The 21139-nt window shown below is 34.2% G+C and overlaps 1 pseudogene; it reads right to left on the reverse strand.

The window, feature by feature from the left end:
- Nucleotides 1-19423: 19423 nt before the first annotated feature.
- On the reverse strand, nucleotides 19424-19601 carry LOC150100437 (U2 spliceosomal RNA; annotated as a pseudogene).
- Nucleotides 19602-21139: the final 1538 nt, after the last annotated feature.

The following is a 21139-nucleotide window of genomic DNA, read 5'->3' on the forward strand; positions in this document are numbered from 1 at the left end:
TAAGTGTTAACAGAGTTTAACGTCACTGAAAACGATTATTTTCCCTCATTTGGTTACGAAATAATAAATCATTATTTAAATATATAATATTTAAGGTATATAAATATATACTATTTAATATTTAGAAGAATATGCGTATTATAAAGAACCAGTCCAGTAACAAAAATGAATGTATCAAATTATATTGTCACTAATTTACTGTTCTTTTTACTCTTCTTTCTGTTATTATCATTTATTGACTTCTTCTTGGAATGGTTCTTAAACAATGGACATGTGTAAGAACCATTACATAAGGGATAGCAGTGCGGTGTGGTTGTTCTCCCAACAACCACACCGCACTACTATCCATTAACATCACTAATTATCATTAAAAATAATGTCAGTTAAAGCAAGCATCTTTAAATTGCAGCCAGCTATTGCTTTTTTTCGTACTTGGCTCACTATATTTTTTTTTCATATTTGATTTTTTTTTTTTACGAGCTCAGATGTGCACTATTAGAATAAATACTTAATAAAATGAATCATGCAGACGCCAGAAGAATTGTTACTTGGAGTTGAACGGGCGTGTGATATCGTCTTACATCAAGAGAGTCAAATAGCAAAATGAGGAGGAACTAATTAACGACGATTTTTAAAAAAATGCTTGCAAAAAGTTGAAGAAATTGTCAATTTTTGAATACCTCCTCTGATATTTACATCTGTTTTCTGTGTGACGTCAACGACTTGGAATTTAAGTGAAGGTCAGGCTATTACCCTCAGGAGCAGACCACGCTGCGTTTTAGTTTCCGGTGCTCCAGGCACGTCGGATGTTGATTATAGGCAAGCGTCCTTTTGTCACGTGATAGAAAGGCAGCATTACTATTATATATTGTAACAAACCTCCGGGACGCGTCATTTGTTACAAGTAATTGTCCTTAAAAACAGATTATGATAAATAAATGAAAATAAAAAAAAGTTTGTAGTTACTGCCTAGTTAATATTGTAATATACTAATATCGTATTATTATTATTACTTACACAAATACTTAAAATTAAGAACTAACTTTTTTTTTTTTTTTTGGTATTGTAATTTAGAGCCACTGAAGTTACTTATTTCTGGATTTTTTTTGGGGGAGGGGATGAAGACAGCAATATGCAAACCTAACCCTTCTCGTTCAATGAACAACAATAGTAGCAACAAACCACAGTTTTAAAGTAATTTAAAATAGCATTCTCCCTCATTAGGAGGGATTAACCCGCCCCTAAAGGGACGAGGAAGAAAGAGGAGGAAACCCCATACGAATAAATAAGTATTCTTCAAAAAAAAAAAAAACGAAACTCAACAACGAACTGGTTTAAGTTAGTCGATATAGGACGCAGATAGGTAGTTTCGTCCCACAAACTCGGCGTTCAGAACTCTAACTCAAGAAAATAGACTTAGAACTTGCACTATTTCAGACAATTATACCACAACCGTATGAAAAAAGAGTTGTCAGCAGTTGTCTGCCGTACTCTCAAGTTCTTCATATCTGATGGTCAGGTCTTCATGAAGACCTGACCATCTAGTCCATATCTATTGAATTCAAGTACAAGTGAATATGAAGGAACGAGTTCAACTGCCTACATATTTCCAAAAAAGTTAGGCTAAAAGTTACTCTTTTTGAAGAATAAATTTAAAGACGGAGGCTTTATTTTTCTTTTATTTACATTTTAAAAATTTGGCCAATTTTTGTTCGTCTAAATAATATAATCAAAATAAAATAATTTAATTCAAAACAAAAGAAATAATTTAAACATCTGGCTAACTAGCTATGAGATATTTTATCTAAATCACTGCTTCTCGGACACCTGAAAAATATATGATGTCTTTTATGGGAACTTTTTTTTTTCATTTCAGTGAAAAAAATCCTTACCCCCCACCTCCAAAAAAAAAAAAAAGGGAAGTCGTTTTATTGTATTGTATTGTCTTTGGTTCTCCAAAGGAAGTAGAAGCACCTTTTAGTTCAAACATTTACAAAAGCTACAGAAATATAGATACCACCTTCCACCATCGCTGAGGTTAACATGACATGCTAAATATATGCTATTTTTTAAATCCTTCTCAAGAAAATAAATAAAAATAAATAAAAAACAAATAAAAATAAATAAATAAAAAAAACCCACACGTACGCGCTACCGATCAACTGAATCTGGAATTGGCTGAAAAAATCCTAGAGAAGCTCTTGCTGCTGACCGTAATTATAGTGGAATCTGTAATGGCCTTCATTCCGCAGGACTGAAATTGTGAAATTACTAACAGGCTTTTTAAATGCTCCCAGTAACATTATAAGAGAGTTTTTTACCTTGGGTTTATTATACGTTGAAGATACCAAGAAATTTTATACTTGGTTTCAATCCTTGGGAAAAGGATTAAAACCAAGAAATGTCTTGGTATCTTTAACACACACACATATTATATATATATAAATATATATATATATATATAAAATGATAAGCTTTTTATGTAACGTTTTTGTGTCACGTTTTTTGTCAAGTTATTTGAAACGTTTTGAAACTCAGGGCTACCATGAGTATCGAGTCTTCAAAATTCCAGTCATCAGAATTCAAGGAGAACCGGCCTACCAGTCCAGAACTCGGGGGGGGGGATGTAGGTACCAGGGGGGAGGAACCCCCTTTCGAGTTTTCAAAATTCGAGTCATCAGAATTCAAGGAGAACCGGCCTACCAGTCTGGAACAAGGGTGGGTTGGGCGCCAGGGGGAGGAGCCCCCTAGTATATATATAAACACACACACACACACACACACACACACACACACACACACACACACACACACACACACACACACACACACACACACAGTATGTAGCTCGTAAATACAATTTTATAAAAGTGACATAATTTTTATTTTATTTCATAAGAAAAAGACAATGAATTTATAATGTTACTAATATTTCACTAATATTGACTGCAAACAACGAAAATATTAACGGCGTGAAAAGTGTAGATGCTGGATTTAGAAGTGGATTCAGTCGCACTCGAGAAGTAGTGGTAGTAGGACTTGGAATAGAACAAGAAATGATTTTTTATGCTCGTTTATTAATGCCAGAGAATTCGAAATAAGGAGAACGAAACTGCTGCATGGATCGCGTTTATTCGTCCCTCCCGTCCACAAAAAATTGCCGGAGTAAGCGAGATATGGCTGGATGATGATGATGATGATATCCTGAGAGGGACAGAGATAGGCGGATATGATATTTTTCATGAAGAAAAATATCATATCTACCGTGGAGATGTAAGATTAAAATAGTGGCAGTAGTTTTTAAGGCAGTAGCGCACTCAGGATTTAATCTTGGGGGGGGGGGGGAAGGCGAGTTGAGTAGTCGATTGGAGAATACATACTACGCATCGCATTATGACCTATGACTGCTGAGTATCTGCAATGATCGCTAATTCATAAGTACTATAGAAATAGAAGACATGACACAACAGAAATAATAAAAAAAAAATTAATTAGGAAAAGATTTTTGGAAATTTTTCTAGTGTTTTTCCTTTTTCTTTGGGAGGGGGGCCCTTCCCCCTCTGGGTGCGTCACTGTTTTGAGGCAATATAATATGAGATAGAGGTGGACATAGGATAAAAAGTTGAGTGTTCCTATAGATCTGGTAATGTGGAGGACAATGAGAACGAAATATATAGGCAAATTGCCTTGTAAATAAGAAAAGAGTGATCATTATGGGTGACGTTAATTATGATAATAGAGATTGGAATGAAGAGACAGCATCCGGGGGGGAAAGGGAAGGAATTTCTGGAGTTTTCGGCAGTACCAACAGAGAGAACATGAGAATCAAGGATCTTGGATTTGATTATTTCATCAGAGGCTTGTATTATAAATGGGGTGTCATATTTTTTACTAGTTTGTGAGCGTGACCATGAAGCGATGACCTCATGATGAATAAAAGAATTTTCGTAAGAGGCTAGCAAGCTTAAGTTGAAAAGACTATAAATAGTGCTCGTCTGCTGGACAGCATTCAAGCAGTCTGTATTCAAAGAGCATATCGCGTCGTCTTCAATAATGCGTTACAGTGGTACTGTCATAAACACTAAAATTTATCCTTTTAATATGCACTACCACACATACCCAAGCAAAGCTTATGGAGCATCATCTTTAGAACAGCAGAATCTTCGAGAGCATTCATGTTTCTTCTGAATACTAAATCTCCACACTTCCAAAAAAAAAAAAAAGGCACGCACAATAGGTACTGATCAAGTAAATTATTCCTTGCCCATGATTGCATTGGATTTATTCGATTCATTTATTACTAATTTGTGGTTCCGTGACATGCAATAATGTTGTAATCCACTTTATTTAACTCTAGCAGAACAGCATTACATTCAATCAAAAATTTGCTGTTAGTTTTGTCTGCAAGACTAACAGAAATAACGGTATAAACACGTAAATAAATAAAGAGTAATTTAAAAGTAATTTTTATTCTTCCTTAGACGTTTTTGTACTTTGAGAGCTCTTCGCTGTTTTCATTTTTATTGTAACAGAAAGATGTTCAAGTCTCTTAAAATTACACATGTGACCCATTTATTTCGATTCCCTTTCCAGCTATTAAAAACTCTAAAAGAAATCCAGACGTCCTCTTTAGCTATTTTTAGTTCGCTTTAGCTATGTAATGGAATGATAGTTTCATTTTTAACAAATACCTTTTCTTTTGCAAATATTAACACAAATTTTGATTGAATTCGTTTGCCTGCTCTCTATTGGTTTTTCTAGCTATATTTATGCAGTACGGAATTCTTCATTTATATCTTTAAAATTGTTGCCAAAATTCTAATATTCTGCTCAAGTGACTTTTATTTGAGACTGGGGTTTATTTATTTATTTATTTATTTAATCTTATTAATTCTCATTTTCTTGTGAGTATAATTTTTTGGCCACTAGCGTAATTTTAGAATAACATTACACTGGGGTTTTTTATGGAGAAGTTTCACCAACTGGGCTATCTGGCTTCTTCAGGGCATACAAAAACGGTAAAGACATCTCAAAGTCGCTAGTACATAGAAAAAACGTATAAAATATAACATAAATTAAAAAGACGCATAACATCATACTCATGGAGAGTGTGTTTCATTAGTTATTGTTGTGTGAGCACGCTCTGTAGTTTGCAGTGAAATTAAATTCTGGCAAGCTTAGTGATCTTATTAGGGTTTTCCATACGTCAGGCAGGATCCTTCCTTGATTTCTATTTAGGCTGCTTTCAGAATGAAGAATCACTGTGGCTTCTTTGAAATTGCGAAACCGGAAATCTTCTTCTAGATAAGGCAAGGAACTTTTGTCCCATTCAAGGGTGTGACTTGTGTTGAAGAAGTGTGGGGTTAATCTGGAGCTATCTATTCTGTTGTTTTTAACATCCCGTACGTGTTCCTTTTTTTCTTATTTCAAGACTTCTTGATGTCTGACCTATGTAGCTTAAACCACAAGAGCAAGTATACTCCAGAGTATTTGAAGAAGGCATTGCTGTCTTTTAGTGACCTTAATATGTTTCGGATCGTCTTGATCGGTTTGAAAGTTACTCTAATTTCAAAAGGTTCGAAGAGTGTTGCAATCGTTTTTGACACTGTTCCTGCATAAGAGATGGCAACTGAGGATTCATATTGACTCCTGGCAGATTGTTATTGTGTGGGGTTGTTAGGAAGTATCTTTTTAATTAAATTTCTTGGACAGCCGTTGTTTACCAGGGTCTGTGATATATGAGTTAATTCGTCCTGGAGTTCTTTTTCTTTTGATATGATGCTGGTGGCTCTTTTTTTGAACATGTGTATGATGGTAAGTTTTTGAGAAATGTGGTGAGTAGACGAGAAGTGAAGATAACGTCCAGTATGGGTTGGTTTACGGTAGACTTTAATGCCCATCTGCTTGATTTTTGATTAGGAGATCTAAAAATGGTAGTTGTCTATCCTTCTCAAGTTCCAACGTGAATTTGATTTTCTGATGGAAGGAATTTATCTTTGTTAGAAAGTCAAAAAGAGCTGTTTTAGTGTTTCTCCAAATTATAAACCATTTTGTATATCATTAAGAAGCCAAACAGCCCAGTTGGTGAAACTTGTTGGCATAATTTATCATTGGCATAAATTATCATCGGTCATATAAAAATCTCATTTTCTTTTTAATACCCAATTAGACCCAATAACAAGTTACTGCCAAGTAACCTGGCTTAATATAAAGTTTATTGTATACAATAAATAAATAAAAGCAAAAATTTCGATGTTTTAAATTTATGTAAGTTGCAGAAGGCGATCTTACTAGGAACAAAAAAGGAAATGATAGAAATGAAAAAGATAGAAAAAAAGCTAGACTGCCTTCTGGTTTCCTTCATGTCTTCTCCAGATATATTTTTAAAACTGCGAAAATTATTCCTCATCCTTTTTTTCCATTTCTCTCATACCCGCACTCCTTATCTGAAATGATCACCGCTCAAGCTAGGCGATTATACTAATCTCTTAACATTTCTTTCTTTAAATGAGTTTAGCAAGATCCTTCCATAGCTCAGTCGATATAGACGAAACTCTTTGGTTGGAAAGACTTGGTTCGAATCTCCCCCCTTCCCTAGGACGCGAAGAACCTTTATCAGGTATTTTCAACTGCAGATGAGTTAGCAGCTCTCATACGCCGGTGGTAAGATTTTTCCTCCCGCAAACTCCATATCCAAGGAGAAAAAGAACTCCAGGACGAATTAACTCATATATCACAGACCCTGGTAAACAACGGCTATCCAAGAAATTTAATTAAAAAAGATACTTCCTAACAACCCCACACAATAACAATCTCTGCCAGGAGTCAATATGAATCCTCAGTTGCCATCTCTTATGCAGGAACAGTGTCAAAAACGATTGCAACACTCTTCGAACCTTTTGAAATTAGAGTAACTTTCAGACCGATCAAGACGATCCGAAACATATTAAGGTCAAATTAATCTTTTTTCTGTTTGTTTGCCTTAAAAATTTGTCTCTCTTGATATAAACTGTACTCATTGTTTCAACCAATTCTTATTTTGGTTGTCCAGTCAGGAACCTTTAAACAAAGTGGCTAGATATTGCGGTGATGATTCACTGAATAATCGTTTTCGTTATGAGGCTAACACCTGACATTATTTTTTGTAGCGCCTCCGTAGCGCAATTGAAAGAACGATAGTACGTTCGCCCTTCGATTGGAAAAGGTCTAAGTTCGATTCTGGTCTTTATATGAGTTTGTTCAGTTGAAAGTGAGTTAGCTAATCACATGTGGAGGTAGCAAGATTTTTTCTCTCTCAGAAACTCCGGTTTTTCATCCTGCATACAGACAAATCGACCCTTCAGAACACAAGCAATTTACAGAGATACTGGTGGTGGTGGGCAGTAGATGGCATTGATGTAGATGATAATAGTAGAGGTTCGGTGTAGTATGGATGGAGTGATGGAAATGGAGAGTTGTAAAGTAGGCATCCTCCCTCGATGAGCCCTCGGACTTCTTGGAGGTGTCACAAAATAATAAAAAACAATATAACTAAACATGATTGCCCTCATCTAGAAGGAGAAGATACCCATTTAACCACACCACCTGTATTACGAGTACACTGTAGTTTAGGTATGTGGTTCTGTAAATCAGAATGTCAAATTTGCAGTCATGAGAAAAAAAGGACGATATCAAAGGATAATTGTTGAAGCACGGTTGTCAGGTGCATTCATGTCAACTACAACATCCAAAATTGAAGAAACCATCTCCTAACGACCAATGAAACAGTAAAGGAACTGATGAGGGACAGTTCAATCTCCACCTGTAGCCAATCAGAGAGAGCTGGCCCAAGACTGTCACTAATAATAAAGGGCATCCGATCAAGAGAGGCAGACAAGTGTTGTCATCTCGTAGTCTCTAACACATTACATTCTTTAGCAACAATGGTTCCGACAGAAACTATGAGGTCAGGCAGAACAAATCTCTCCATTTCTTTCGATCCTCCCATTTTCTTTCTTCATAAGCACTGTACCAGTTCAGGTTTCTCTTTTCTAGATCTTCTCTGATCTGGTCTCTCCACCTTTTTCCTGGTCTTCCTCTTGGTCTTTTCCACTCAAATTTCATTCTCAAACATTCTTCGTGGTATTCTTTCTAAGTTTATTCTCATTAGATGTCCAAACCACTTCAAGTGACACACTTCAACCAGTTCAGGATTTCTTCAACACTTTTTAACCCTAAATTATTTCTAATGTCCACATTTCTTATGCTATCTTTCCTTGTTTTTGCCAATATTGTCCTTAAAACCACATTTTTACTATTTGTATTCTATTATATCTGCTTCATAATTTAATTGAGCAAAAAGTAATTTTTGTTAATCAAAAGCTTCTTTCCGCACCTGGAAAAACTACTTTCCGCACTTGCTACGTAGCTGCGGCGCTTACCGCAATATGGCTGAACGAGCACCCTTATTAAGCCGCGCCGTGAGGCAAGCTGCCTCTATGCTACACCCTGTCGACGGTACTGCTTATGAGCCTTTAGTCTGAAGCCTTAACACAATAATGTTACACCAACTAGTTTCACTAGAAAATAACTGTGCAAATACTGCTAACCATATTCGGCTGATAATTAGCCCATTTCAAACAAATTTGTTAGGATTCCATATTTTTAGTTTAAATTCACTTGACTGGTTCCTCTAAAGCCATTTTCACAAAAGATACAAATACTCTAAAACTGAAATCACCATAATCAAATATTGACTACGTCAAGATATACGGCAACATTGGTATAATTAGGCCTAGCAAAGCGACTGGTTCGGATAAAGTACGAGAACTCACCAAACTAATTTAAAATTACTCACAACTCAGGATAATGTCTGTAAAATTCACATGTGACAATTATTAATAAATTAATACTAACGATAAAACCATTACTATGATCACTAAAATATCAGCGTTCAAACATTCAGCCAAATTCTTCAAACGCCACCTCGTATCATCCTCATAAATGCGTCTACAAATATGTTAACGGCACTTCTTACACTCACCTAAACGTTGGATTACACACCTATGTAAATGAAGATGAAACGACTTCAAAAGTTCCATTGGGCTCTAGACTATGTAAACAAATATAAATAAAATAATAAAAATGATTTAAGAAAGTTCCATAGCTTGCCCACAGCACTGTTGTACTACATATTTACAATCACATGAGAGACGCATAAAAAAGTTCATTTAGCACCCAAAGCAAGCAATAATTTCTTTATTTCCTAAACCTATTCTAAGTTGAAGAAAGTGGCCAACTATATACCACATTATATAATAATCACCATACTATAAAATACTAGCAATAATAAACACACATCACAGAAAGCTATGCGATATCTGGAAGAGAAAACAAAACAATCTCTTCTGTATAATGGCGGATATGGAAATGTAGGAACTGCCGGAAGCGTGGCTAACACTTGCCCAAGGCAAGCTTTTTATTGCACACACTAGATATACGTGATTTATCTGTATTTAGTTGATCATTATTCATCTCCTAATTTGTTTTATCTGTCCAAACTTTTGTTTGAATTAAAAAAAAACTAAACATCGCGGAAACATTTTTAATGCCTCTTAATCAACAGGCATTAATTAGGATTTTTTTTAATTTTAATTTTTTTTTTTTTCAGGTACTGTACTTCGATATTTCATTCGGTCCCGATAACACACACAGTAGTTTTTATTTGTTTCTAACAAATTTGAAAACAAAACAGTCTCTTCTTTTTAATGGCGGATATAGAAATGTAGGAACTGCCGGAGGTGTGGGCAATACTTGCCCAAAGAAACTCACAATGTATATATATTCCCTATGTGAACGATCAGGGTGTGGCTCTTCTGGTGTAACCTGTTTTTTTTTTTTTTTTTGATGAAAATCTCCAATGAGCTTTGTTTATTCCTCTTCTTTTCATCATAAACTTGTTCATAGCAAGCAAACGCATCACGTACATTCGTTTCTATTATTAAGTAGCGTTCAACATTGAGGTCCATGTCTTCAGCCATTTTGAGAACATCGCTAACTGCAAAGAACATTTCTGCAAGACCCTTCACTGTAAATTGTTTAGCTACCTCTTCCTTTTCTCGTTTTTCCTCTTCTGCAACAGTTGTTCCTCCAGTTCGATCAATTCTTCGTTGGTCAACTCTTCAGGGGAACTTTCTATGAGTTGAATTATGTCGTCATCATTCATTTCGAAATTCAGATTGTTTGCTAGGCTCACTATTACAAACTTCCAAAATCATGCACAAACCTTTTTAATGTCTTTTTCCATATGCCACTCATACATTGAGAGGTCACTTCGTCCCCAAGCCACAGTAGTATTTTTAATAGCATGATAAATATTGAATGTTTTCCAGAATTGCATGAGAGTCTGGTCATTTCCTTCAGTAGAAGAAATGGCTTGTGAAAAAGTGATCCGTAGATAATAAGCCTTAAACTGCAAGAACTCCCTGATCCATCAGTTGGATCAATGAAGTAGTGTTCGGAGGGAGAAACATATCCTTGAACTTGGTGAAGATCACCGCTATAAGAAGTATAAGACGGATAACCTGGAGCATTATCTAGAATTAATAAAATTTTAAATTCTACATTTTCTTTCACAACAGTTGATTAAGGCATCCTCAAATAATTTTTGAGTCGTCCATGACTTCTTATTGCTCCGATAATGAACTGGGAGTATGCTACCTAATGTTTTTGAAGCTTCGTAGATTCTCACTGTGCTATATCACAAATGGTTTCAGTTTATATCCAGCCACATTACCTGTAACAGAATCGTAATATAGGAATTAAGAGCTTTGAAACTAGGTATAGATTTTAGCTTTTTGTGGATGAATGTCCGCTCGGGCATTTTTTTTCCGAAAGAAAGACGTCTCATCCATATTAAATATTTGCTGTGCCATATAATTTTCCTCCGTAAGAATTTTATCCAATTTTTCCACAAACTCCTTGGCAGCCTTCTCAGCACTTGCAGATTCCCATACATTTTCACATTATGCAGCGAAAAACGCTGCTTGAATCTCATGAATCGACCGGAAGAAGCGTTGAATTTGTAGTCGTAATCGGTCCTGCTTTCTTTTTTTTTCAACATGTTGAGGAGACTTAGTGCCTTAGCTGTTATAGTCACAGTGCTAAGAGGTATGCGCTTTTTGGTTAAGGTCCTCTATCCATGATGCAAGTAGCTTTTCCATATCACCGATTTAATGGAAGCAGATCCTTTCACAGCCTCTACGGTTTTATCCTTATATTTCAAAATGGTCGTCACTGTAGAATGAGACCATCCGAAGTCATGTGCCTTGATGGGCTTACCAGCTTCATGTTGCTTTATAACTTGCAACTTCGTTTCAAGATCAATGGCTCGCCTCTTTTTCTGTGATTCTTCACGAGGTGTTTTGATTGTGCGTGTAGGGCTATGGTGCACAAAACATCACGAAATATGTAACTATAAATGCACAAACCCATTTTTCAAACACAAAATCAACAGAGGAACTGTTGAAGACACGTGCTGACGTGAAGACTCATGCCACTGAAAGCGCTGTTGCCACTGTGCATGCTTTACCTTAAGCTCGCTTCCGTCTTGTTCGAAAGTATAGCCGAAAATGTTATTTATTCCTTATGGGATCACGGACGTATCTTCGAAAAGACGTAACCCGAACGGACATAAGCCGAGGGATGACTGTATATATATAATTGATTACACTGGCCAACAAAAAAATTTTTTTTTTCTGCTGATTATGATCTGACACTTGTTTTTTACTAATTTGGGTGCGCTGATTTCAAATATCAAACCCATTTTTTTCTATCACGTCAGGTTTTTCCCTCTATGGCATTTTCTTTTTGCTAATTTGTAAGTTTTTGATAGTTTTAAGGAGGCAGTACTATTTAGAGGATAAAAAAAAAATCGATTTTTAATATTATTTTCTGAAAGTGTACTTTTAAAAATCTGTTCCTAACTTTTTATCAAGAAATTCGAAAAATTCCCGAAGATATAGCCAATTATTCAAAGCGGTGCGCAGATCAGAATCGGAGCGCTCACCGCTCTCGCTTGTTAGTAAACGAATAAATGCGTAAGAACCTGCAACGGTACGTACTGGCGCTTTGAATGCGACAGAGGCCGATAACCGACCTAATACATTTGGGTGATGAAAAGTAGGCGATTACTGCCTAAAACAAATGAATGCTATATGCGTCATAGCGGACAAAGAATGATCGAAATCAGTCAATCGTTAATCGATCGTGAAAGTATGATGAGCGCTTATGACGTTTCGATAAAGTCTCTGGTTTTTTTTTGTCTTGTTAATTGCATGTTAGTCGGCAGTGAAGAAAATACATCATGTCTACTACTGGAAATTGTGTCAATAGTATAGATTTCTTCTGCTACATTTGTGGCAGCTTTACTGTTCCCAGTCAAAGGACAAATATCACTGATTTCGTTAAGAAAGTGTACTTTGCATACTTTGACGTAAAAATTGCAGATCAGGACAAGTCATGGGTTCCAAATAAAGTGTGTAAGTCATGTGTAGAAAATTTACGACAATGGAGCAAGGGAAAACGCCAAAAATTAGCTTTTTGCATTCCAATGATTTGGCGTGAACCGAAAAAGCACGTAGATGATTGCTATTTTTGTTTAGTTCAGACTTCTGGTTATAATAAGAAGAATAAGAAAAAAATTGTGTATCCAAATCTCGACTCAGCAATTTGGCCAGTTGCTCATTCCAATGAAATAGCCGTGCCAATTTATAAAGGACTTCCTTTACTTGAGAACGAGCATGATCGGGATATGCCAGATGTTCTTGAGGAGCAAGACCCGGATGTTGATTTAGACAATGAAAATTTAATTTCTAGTTCTGGACCGCAACGTTTTGCTCAAGCGGAATTGAATGACTTAGTAAGAGATTTGAGCCTATCAAAGGAATCATCGGAATTGTTAGCTTCAAGATTAAATGAAAAAAACTTACTGGAGCAAGATACGAAGATAACTTTTTATCGTAGCAGGGAAAGTAATCTTGTACAATATTTTAAACACGAGTGTGGGTTTGCTTACTGTAACAATGTGTCAGGTTTACTAACTGAAATGAGTGTTGTACAATATCATCCAAATGAGTGACGTTTATTTATCGACAGTTCAAGCAGAAGTCTCAAGTGTGTCTTACTACACAATGGGAATGTATATGGCTCAATTCCTATTGGCTATTCAGTCCGCTTAAAGGAAACATATGAGGACATTAAAAAGGTTCTGAAGTTATTAAAATATACAGACCATAACTGGATCATCTGTGTGGATCTTAAAATGGTGAACTTTTTACTTGGCTTTCAAAGAGGATATACAAAGTTTCCGTGTTTTCTATGCTTCTGGGATAGTCGAGCTAGAAACCAACACTGGAGTCAGAAACATTGGCCTCTTAGAATATCCTTAAATGTTGGAGAACAGAATGTTATAAATTAACCTTTAATCGACAGAGAAAAAATCATTTTTCCACCTCTACACATCAAACTAGGGCTTACGAAGCAGTATGTTAAAGTTTTAGATTTACAAGGTGACTGTTTCCAACACATATTGTGGAAAATTTCCACGACTTAGTTATGAAAAAATTAAAGCCGGTGTATTTGATGGACCGCAAATTAGAACTTTAATGAGAGACCCAAATTTCATCAACTCTATGAACGAAATTGAGAAAGAGGCCTGGACTTCATTTACGATGGTTGCGAATAATTTTCTTGGAAACAAAAAAGCAATTACAAAGATCTAGTGGAAACAATGCTTGAAAATTTCCAGCGCCTAGGTTGCAACATGAGCATAAAGCTTCATTTCCTATACAGTCATCTTGATAGATTTCCCAAGAATTTAGGTGCTGTAAGCGATGAACAAGGCGAAAGATTTCATCAAGACTTAAAAACTATGGAAGATCGGTACCAAGGAAGATGGGATTCTCACATGATGGCCGACTACTGTTGGAGTATTCAAAGGAATTGCCCAAACAGAACACACGGCAGAAATTGCTACAAACAAAAATTTATTCCCTGAAACTCATGTGGAGTAAAATTGTTATTTTTTTTATAAATATTCTTGTAATTTTTAATGATTATTGTTAAGTAGTTATGTATCTAATTATCGGCCTCTCTCGCATTCAAAGCGCCAGTACGTACCGTTGCAGGTTCTTACGCATTTATTCGTTTACTAACAAGCGAGAGCGGTGAGCGCTCCGATTCTGATCTGCGCACCGCTTTGAATAATAGGCTATATCTTCGGGAATTTTTCGAATTTCTTGATAAAAAGTTAGGAACAGATTTTTAAAATTACATACTTTCAGAAAATAATATTAAAAAATCGATTTTTTTTTGATTCTCTAAATAGTACTGCCTCCTTAAAAATATCAAAAACTTACAAATTAGCAAAAATAAAATGCCATAGAGGAAAAACCTGACATGATAGAGAAAAATGGGTTTGATATTTGAAATCAGCGCACCCAAATTAGTAAAATAACAAGTCTCATATAAAAGTCAGCAAAAATTGTGTTGGACTGTGTTATTATTATTATTCCTTGTAGAAAATATATTTTCCTTAAATTATTTTTTAAAAAATATGACTAATATTACCTTACATATTTTAGATACTTAAATATTTCTTATAATAATATTACTAATTAAATATTTCTTATAATAATATTAGCATTACTTTTCTGAACGTTTTGAATTTCTTTAAAAATATATATTATATAAAGACACCATTATTTTATTTTTCACTTTTCTAAGTAATAGATTACAAAAAAATTAAATTGAATTTCATAACACAAAAGCATTATGGATTTTATCAAGATAGCTAAAACTGTGCTTGTAATATTGTATTGCAGTTTCCTGTTGTTGGTGCATGATTTTTGCTTCATTCCGTTAGACAGGAAAAGTACGTTAGGGAGCGACACTTTCTGAACAGATGGCTCACGTCATCCATTGTTTGCAAAATACGCTAGGGTTTGCTTCTTTTTATCAAGCAATTTTTTCCCTTAGGGAGGGTGTTATAGAAAATTCAATTGACATTATGACGGTGTGATATGAGGGAAACTGCTCTAAACAAATAACTGACAACCAAAGCCAAAAACTACGCGGTTGGCAACTCCTTTAGCCGCTAAGATAGGTAATCTTCCACTTTTATTATATTTTACTGTGACTCCTTTCAAAAACTAATGCGATGTCTTTTTTTTTTTTTAAATTCTGTAATAACATTTTATTTATCATCTTACAGAGCATTTACATATTTACATATATTTACATATTACATATATATTTTTTACAGTGAATTTCGTGCAAATTTTTCCGTTTTTTGTATTCTAATAATACAATTTTTTTTATTGCTAAAATATTTATACATACAACTAACATCTTGTGTGACATTGCACCTTATAATTTTACAGAGTTCAGCACTAAGTGCTGCAATTCCTACATTGGATTTCAATTAAATTTTTTAATAATACTTTTTTTTGCCTTTATATTATGTTTTTACAACACATGTTCTTCTAATATTAACAATGAAGATTAAACAGAATTTTTTTGTATAATTTTTTATTTTTTTTTTAAAGTTTAAGAAAGAGTGATTATACATACAAATTTCTGCATTTGCTTATAAGGATTACTTGTAGATGAGTGAGGCAAGTTAATCCCACCTACTTCGAAGCTTGGGTTAGCTTTTATGAAGAGAGTGGGATTTAGCCTTCACTATTTGTGTTGTTGCTACTGTTTATGTATGGGATGTAGGCACTGGATGCTAGTTAAGTTTTTGTTTTAATAATAATAATAATTATTATTGTTGTTGTTGTTGTTCTAAAACGATAACGACATCTCCTTCTGAAAAACGGCAGAGATCAATTATAAGTGTCACACACGGAATATATGAATGTGCAGGACATTCTATAAACTCGCGCGTCTGTGTTAAACTTTAGAAGTTCCGTTCTAGTGGAATCTAGATCTTTGAAAAGATTCTGTTGTACATAATTTTAAAAAAACGCGCGATGAAGAATTATATGAGAAATTTTTGGAAGGCCTTCATTTTGTGTATCATTGCAAAATTATCAGCCGCCATTTAACAGCAGTGTTTATAACATTATTATTATTAATAATGTTATAAACACTGTTATTTTTTTATTATTATTATTATAATATTAATTATATTAATAATTAATATTATTATATTAATTATATTATTATAATTAATATAATAATAAATTATAATAATATAATTTATTGTTATATTATTATAACAATTATAATAATTGTTATTATTATAACATTAGAATAATAACAATATTATTATAATGTTATAATAATAATTTATTATAACATTATATAACAGATATAACATTATTATTATTATTATTATTATTATTATTATTATTATTATTATTATTATTATTATACATGGCACATATTATTAGACAAGCACATGGCGATACACAGAATTCTGAGCACTAAAAACCTGAAACACTACATGACATTAACAAGGAATTACTTCAACATCACCTATCGAAACAACAGAGACACATATCGTATAACACGACCCACAATAACTCTCTACGTCCCCACACCCTTCAACAACTTATACGGTTCTTTTGTGAGATCACATCAGATACCCACGCAACTCAACAACTTACCAAGAAATTTAAAACACGTAAATAACTACAGAAGATTAAAAACCGAACTCTGGAAAATATACCAACAAAGTTAAGATACCATTAACACTAATATACACATCACAAATCACTAGCATTCAATGCCTACATCCCATACATAAACAGTAGCAACAACACAAATAGTGAAGGCTAAATCCCACTCTCTTCATAAAGGCTAACCCAAGCTTCGAAGCAGGTGGGATTAACTTGCCTCACTCATCTACAAGTAATCCTTATAAAGAAATGCAGAAATTTGTTTGTATAATCACTCTTTCTCAAACTTTGAAAAAAAAATTATACAAAAAATTCTGTATAATCTTCATTGTTAATATTAGAAGAACATGTGTTATAAATACATAATATAAAGGCAAAAAAGTATTATTAAAAATTTTAACTGAAATCCAATGTAGAAAATGCAGCACTTAGTGCTGAACTCTGTAAAATTATAAGATGCAATGTCACACAAGATGTTTTATTGTATGTATAAATATTTTAGCAATCAATAAATTATAAATTATATTCTAAAAAAAAAAAAATACGGGCATCTCCATGGAGTCAGAAAACTCATCCCGGAGACTCAAATTATCCACACAATATCTATCATACCTATTCTTAAACTCATTGACAGACGAAGCACTCACAACTGAGTCAGGCTACGCATTGCACTCGTTCACCACTCTCAAAGCGAAAATCTAGTCCATGCCCTTGTTAACCACACTCTTATTTAATTTCCAGGGGTGACCTCTTGTTCTTCCACCACTATTCCTCCCCCCCCTCCCACACGGATATATTTCCCCTACATCAATCTTATAACAACCTTTTAGTAACTTAAATGTTTCTATCACATCCCCTCTTCTCCCCCTATCAACTAACCTCTGTAATCCTCTCAATCTGTCAATGTAGGGAGCATTCCTTACACCACTCACCAACTTGGTCACTCGCCTCTGAATCTTTTTTTACCACTTCCTCATATTATTATTAAACTATTGGAGTAATGATTACTAGTTTATGGTTACTAAACAATCACCTATCTTTGTGATTTTGAACAAATCTATTAAAATAATATATTATTTGCAGTATTATATTATCTCTGAGTAGAATTATTTTCAGAATATCTATAAATAATGCATAAGGAAGAGATCTGTATTATTATTATTTATTTATTTATTTTTAGCACTGACTTCTGACTAATGTTTCGGCGTGTCCAAAGTTGGTTGGGATTTTCGGCAACATTCCACCTGTCCTTAACGAATGCCATAATGTCATCCCCTCTTTTGTGACTTCTACACCAGATGTAGAAGAACATCTGGTGTAGATGAACAACTTCTATATAATAAATTTCCAAAGTACTTGGGAGTCACACTTGACCACTCTCTTACTTTCAGGCAACATCTTTCAAACTTGGCATATAAACTAAGAACACGTAATAATATCCTACAAAGATTCTGTGGTACTAATTGAGGTTCAAGAGTCTCTACCCTTCGGACAACAGCCCTTGCTCTGGTCTCAAGTGCTGAATGCTGTGCTCCTGTGTGGCTAAATAGCCCTCACACAAGGATTATCGATTCTCAATTAAATAATACCTTAAGACTAATTACAGGCTCTATTAGATCGACTCCAACTTATTGATTACCTCTTTTAGCAGGCATCATTCCTACAGAATTACGCAGGTTGAATTCCATCTTTCGTGAATTTCAAAAAATTTCTGGTAATCCAAACCTCCCTACTCATCAGGAGACCTCCCAGCTCTTAATGTCAATAGATTGAAATCACGCCACCGATTATTACATGTAGTAGAAGAACTAGTCCTAAATAACTTTAATCCTCTATCAAAATGGGAGGAAATATGGAAGGAAAATACGAATGAACATTTACATAACATCTTTAAAGGTGATCAAATCATTACAGGATCTGACCTACTTCTCAAACCCTGGACAATACTAAATAGGATTCGGACAAACCATGGCCTATGTGGAGATATTCTCTATAAGTGGAACAGACAATCATCTCCAATATGTGACTGTGGTACCCCACGACAGACTATGCAACATATTGTAAAAGAATGCACCTTCCGTGTTTATCGGAATGACTTTTTACAAGCGGTTCCTGAAGCTGTGACCTGGATTACAAATTTAGATCTGAATTTATAATGTTATATATACCTTTTTATTATAACATATTAAGATTTTAATTTTAATTTTTTAATTCCTTGGATTAGATCTATGTTTTCCTTTAAAGTTTTTAACTTAAAATATTTTAAACTGTTCAACTCTGTTATATATAATGACATATTGTTTCTTTTTTTAATATCATGTTTTTGCCATGAGCTATGTGTGTATGTATGCTAAGAGGAAAAAATCGAAAATTAAAACGATATGAAAAAAAAACTAAAAATATTTACTGATTTTTTTTACCTCGATATGTGATAACGTTTTTGAAATAAGAACAACAAATTAAATATGTGAAACAAAGTTGATCGATCATAAATTTATTGTACAAGTATAGAAAAAGTGAAATGTATAAGATAATTTTAATAAAAATTTTATATAGCAAAAAATAAAAAATAAATTATAAAACAAATATCTTAAACATTTTACTTTTTGAATACTTGTACAATAAATTTATGATTGATGTATAAAGAATTACTGGATATTATAAATTTTAAAATGTTACTGCATCCATATGTCACATATCACTCTTTTTTTTGCGGGGGGGGGGGGGTTGTTACAGTACATTGAGTACGCGGAGAAACAATACTCCGAGGGGACTGAAGTTAATCACAGACCTCTCATGGCAAAGATAGAGAAAGCTACAAATACTTTGCCCCTTTCCAAAAATCAGTTTGATATCTTGTTGCCCATATCAGATATTAAGCTGATAAGAACAGATACTGTACTTTTATTTTTGCCAAAAGCTCGAGCGAAAAGTGTAGTATCTATTCTTACTAGTTAATATCTGATTCCTCCCCCCCCCCAAGATATTAAACTGACTTTTGGAAAGCTGCGATGTATGTAGCTTACTCCACCTTTGCTACGAGTTGCCTTGGCATTGCACAACCTATAGGGAAAAATTAAACACACACACACACACACGCCACAGTGTGCCTGCCTTAAAACACAGAAGGATTCGTTTTTATTCACGGACATAAATAGAGTTTTGCTCAGCTTATTCTTTCGGAAGACGAATGAAAATATCCCTGAACAGTAGTGATAAATATCCCCTCACCAACAGGCATCAATACGGTAAATGCAAGAACAACAAGTAGCTTTATTGTACCACTGAATACAATACGGACTAGAATAGAGTCTATGCACTTTGTGGAACGACAATTACTGTAAATTGGAGACATCTGGAATAAAAACGACCCGATTCTGCGTAATGATAAACAACTCCCATCTAACAGACACTGTAGTTTATTATTAAGGCAATACTAATTCTGCAAGAACAATTTAATCGAAAACATTCAAACTAGCATCGTATACATTTAAAACTTTGTGAAAATGCGCCAGTTCAACATGGAAGTATACCTTCAAGAGAGTTTCCTCTTCAAGAAAAAGGGGAATGTGACACTTCCCTGCGTGAACGTATTAAAGTTAAGAAATCGATGAGATACATTCTGATATTTTCTATTCATTTCAATTTTTATAAAAATGTTAGTCTTGATAATAATGTTGATATATTTCTCGATACGAAAAGTTCCCTTATAAATTTAGGTTTAAAAAATTCTCATTTTCATATGTTATTATTATAATGTGACACCGCCAAGGAGTCTCAAGATCCATCGCGGGAGGGTATTGTAACCACTCCGCTAAACACATTTCTCCATCTTCCCTACTGCTTAATTCTCCCACAACAACCATCAACGCCATCTACCGTGGCTCACCACCAACAGCAGTATTTTTTGTCTGCAAACTGCTTGTTTGTGTATCCTTCTTATCCATCTGGAAAGAGGGGGGGGGGTAGACACCGTCTGCGATTGGAAGGATTTTACGTTTGTTACAGGGTACGCGAATGTTATTCTTTTAAACAGATGTGTTACGTGTTGAAAATTTATCACTCGAATTACATAATATCTGTAAAATATTTGGGATGAGAATAGTAAAAAATAAAGGGAATTTGATAAATATTAATTATTACTACCGTTCTTTTGTAATTTTTCTTTATCATTTGACAAAAAAAATCAATATTTATTAATGATAATCTGTGAAATAAATATTAGAGTTGAAAGTGTCTGTATATAGTGTCATGGTAATAGTTCTACAGAACAAAGACTATTAAAAATTTGATTCTAGTCATAGACTTGAAGCAACATCATCTAGGAATTTGTCTGTATGCTCCATAGTTAATTGATGTGTGGTGTAAAGAAACGAAAAAAAAAATGCGACTGTACCATGCATATAGGCACATTCATTGAAATACAAGGGAAAAAATAGTGCCTTTCATTTATGATGCTATAGAAATGATGCGCT

This window comes from Typopeltis vanoorti, chromosome 13, assembly GCF_054136105.1.
Source record: "Typopeltis vanoorti isolate ZY-2024b chromosome 13, IOZ_Tvanoo_1.0, whole genome shotgun sequence".
NCBI classification, from domain to species: Eukaryota; Metazoa; Arthropoda; class Arachnida; order Uropygi; family Thelyphonidae; genus Typopeltis; species Typopeltis vanoorti.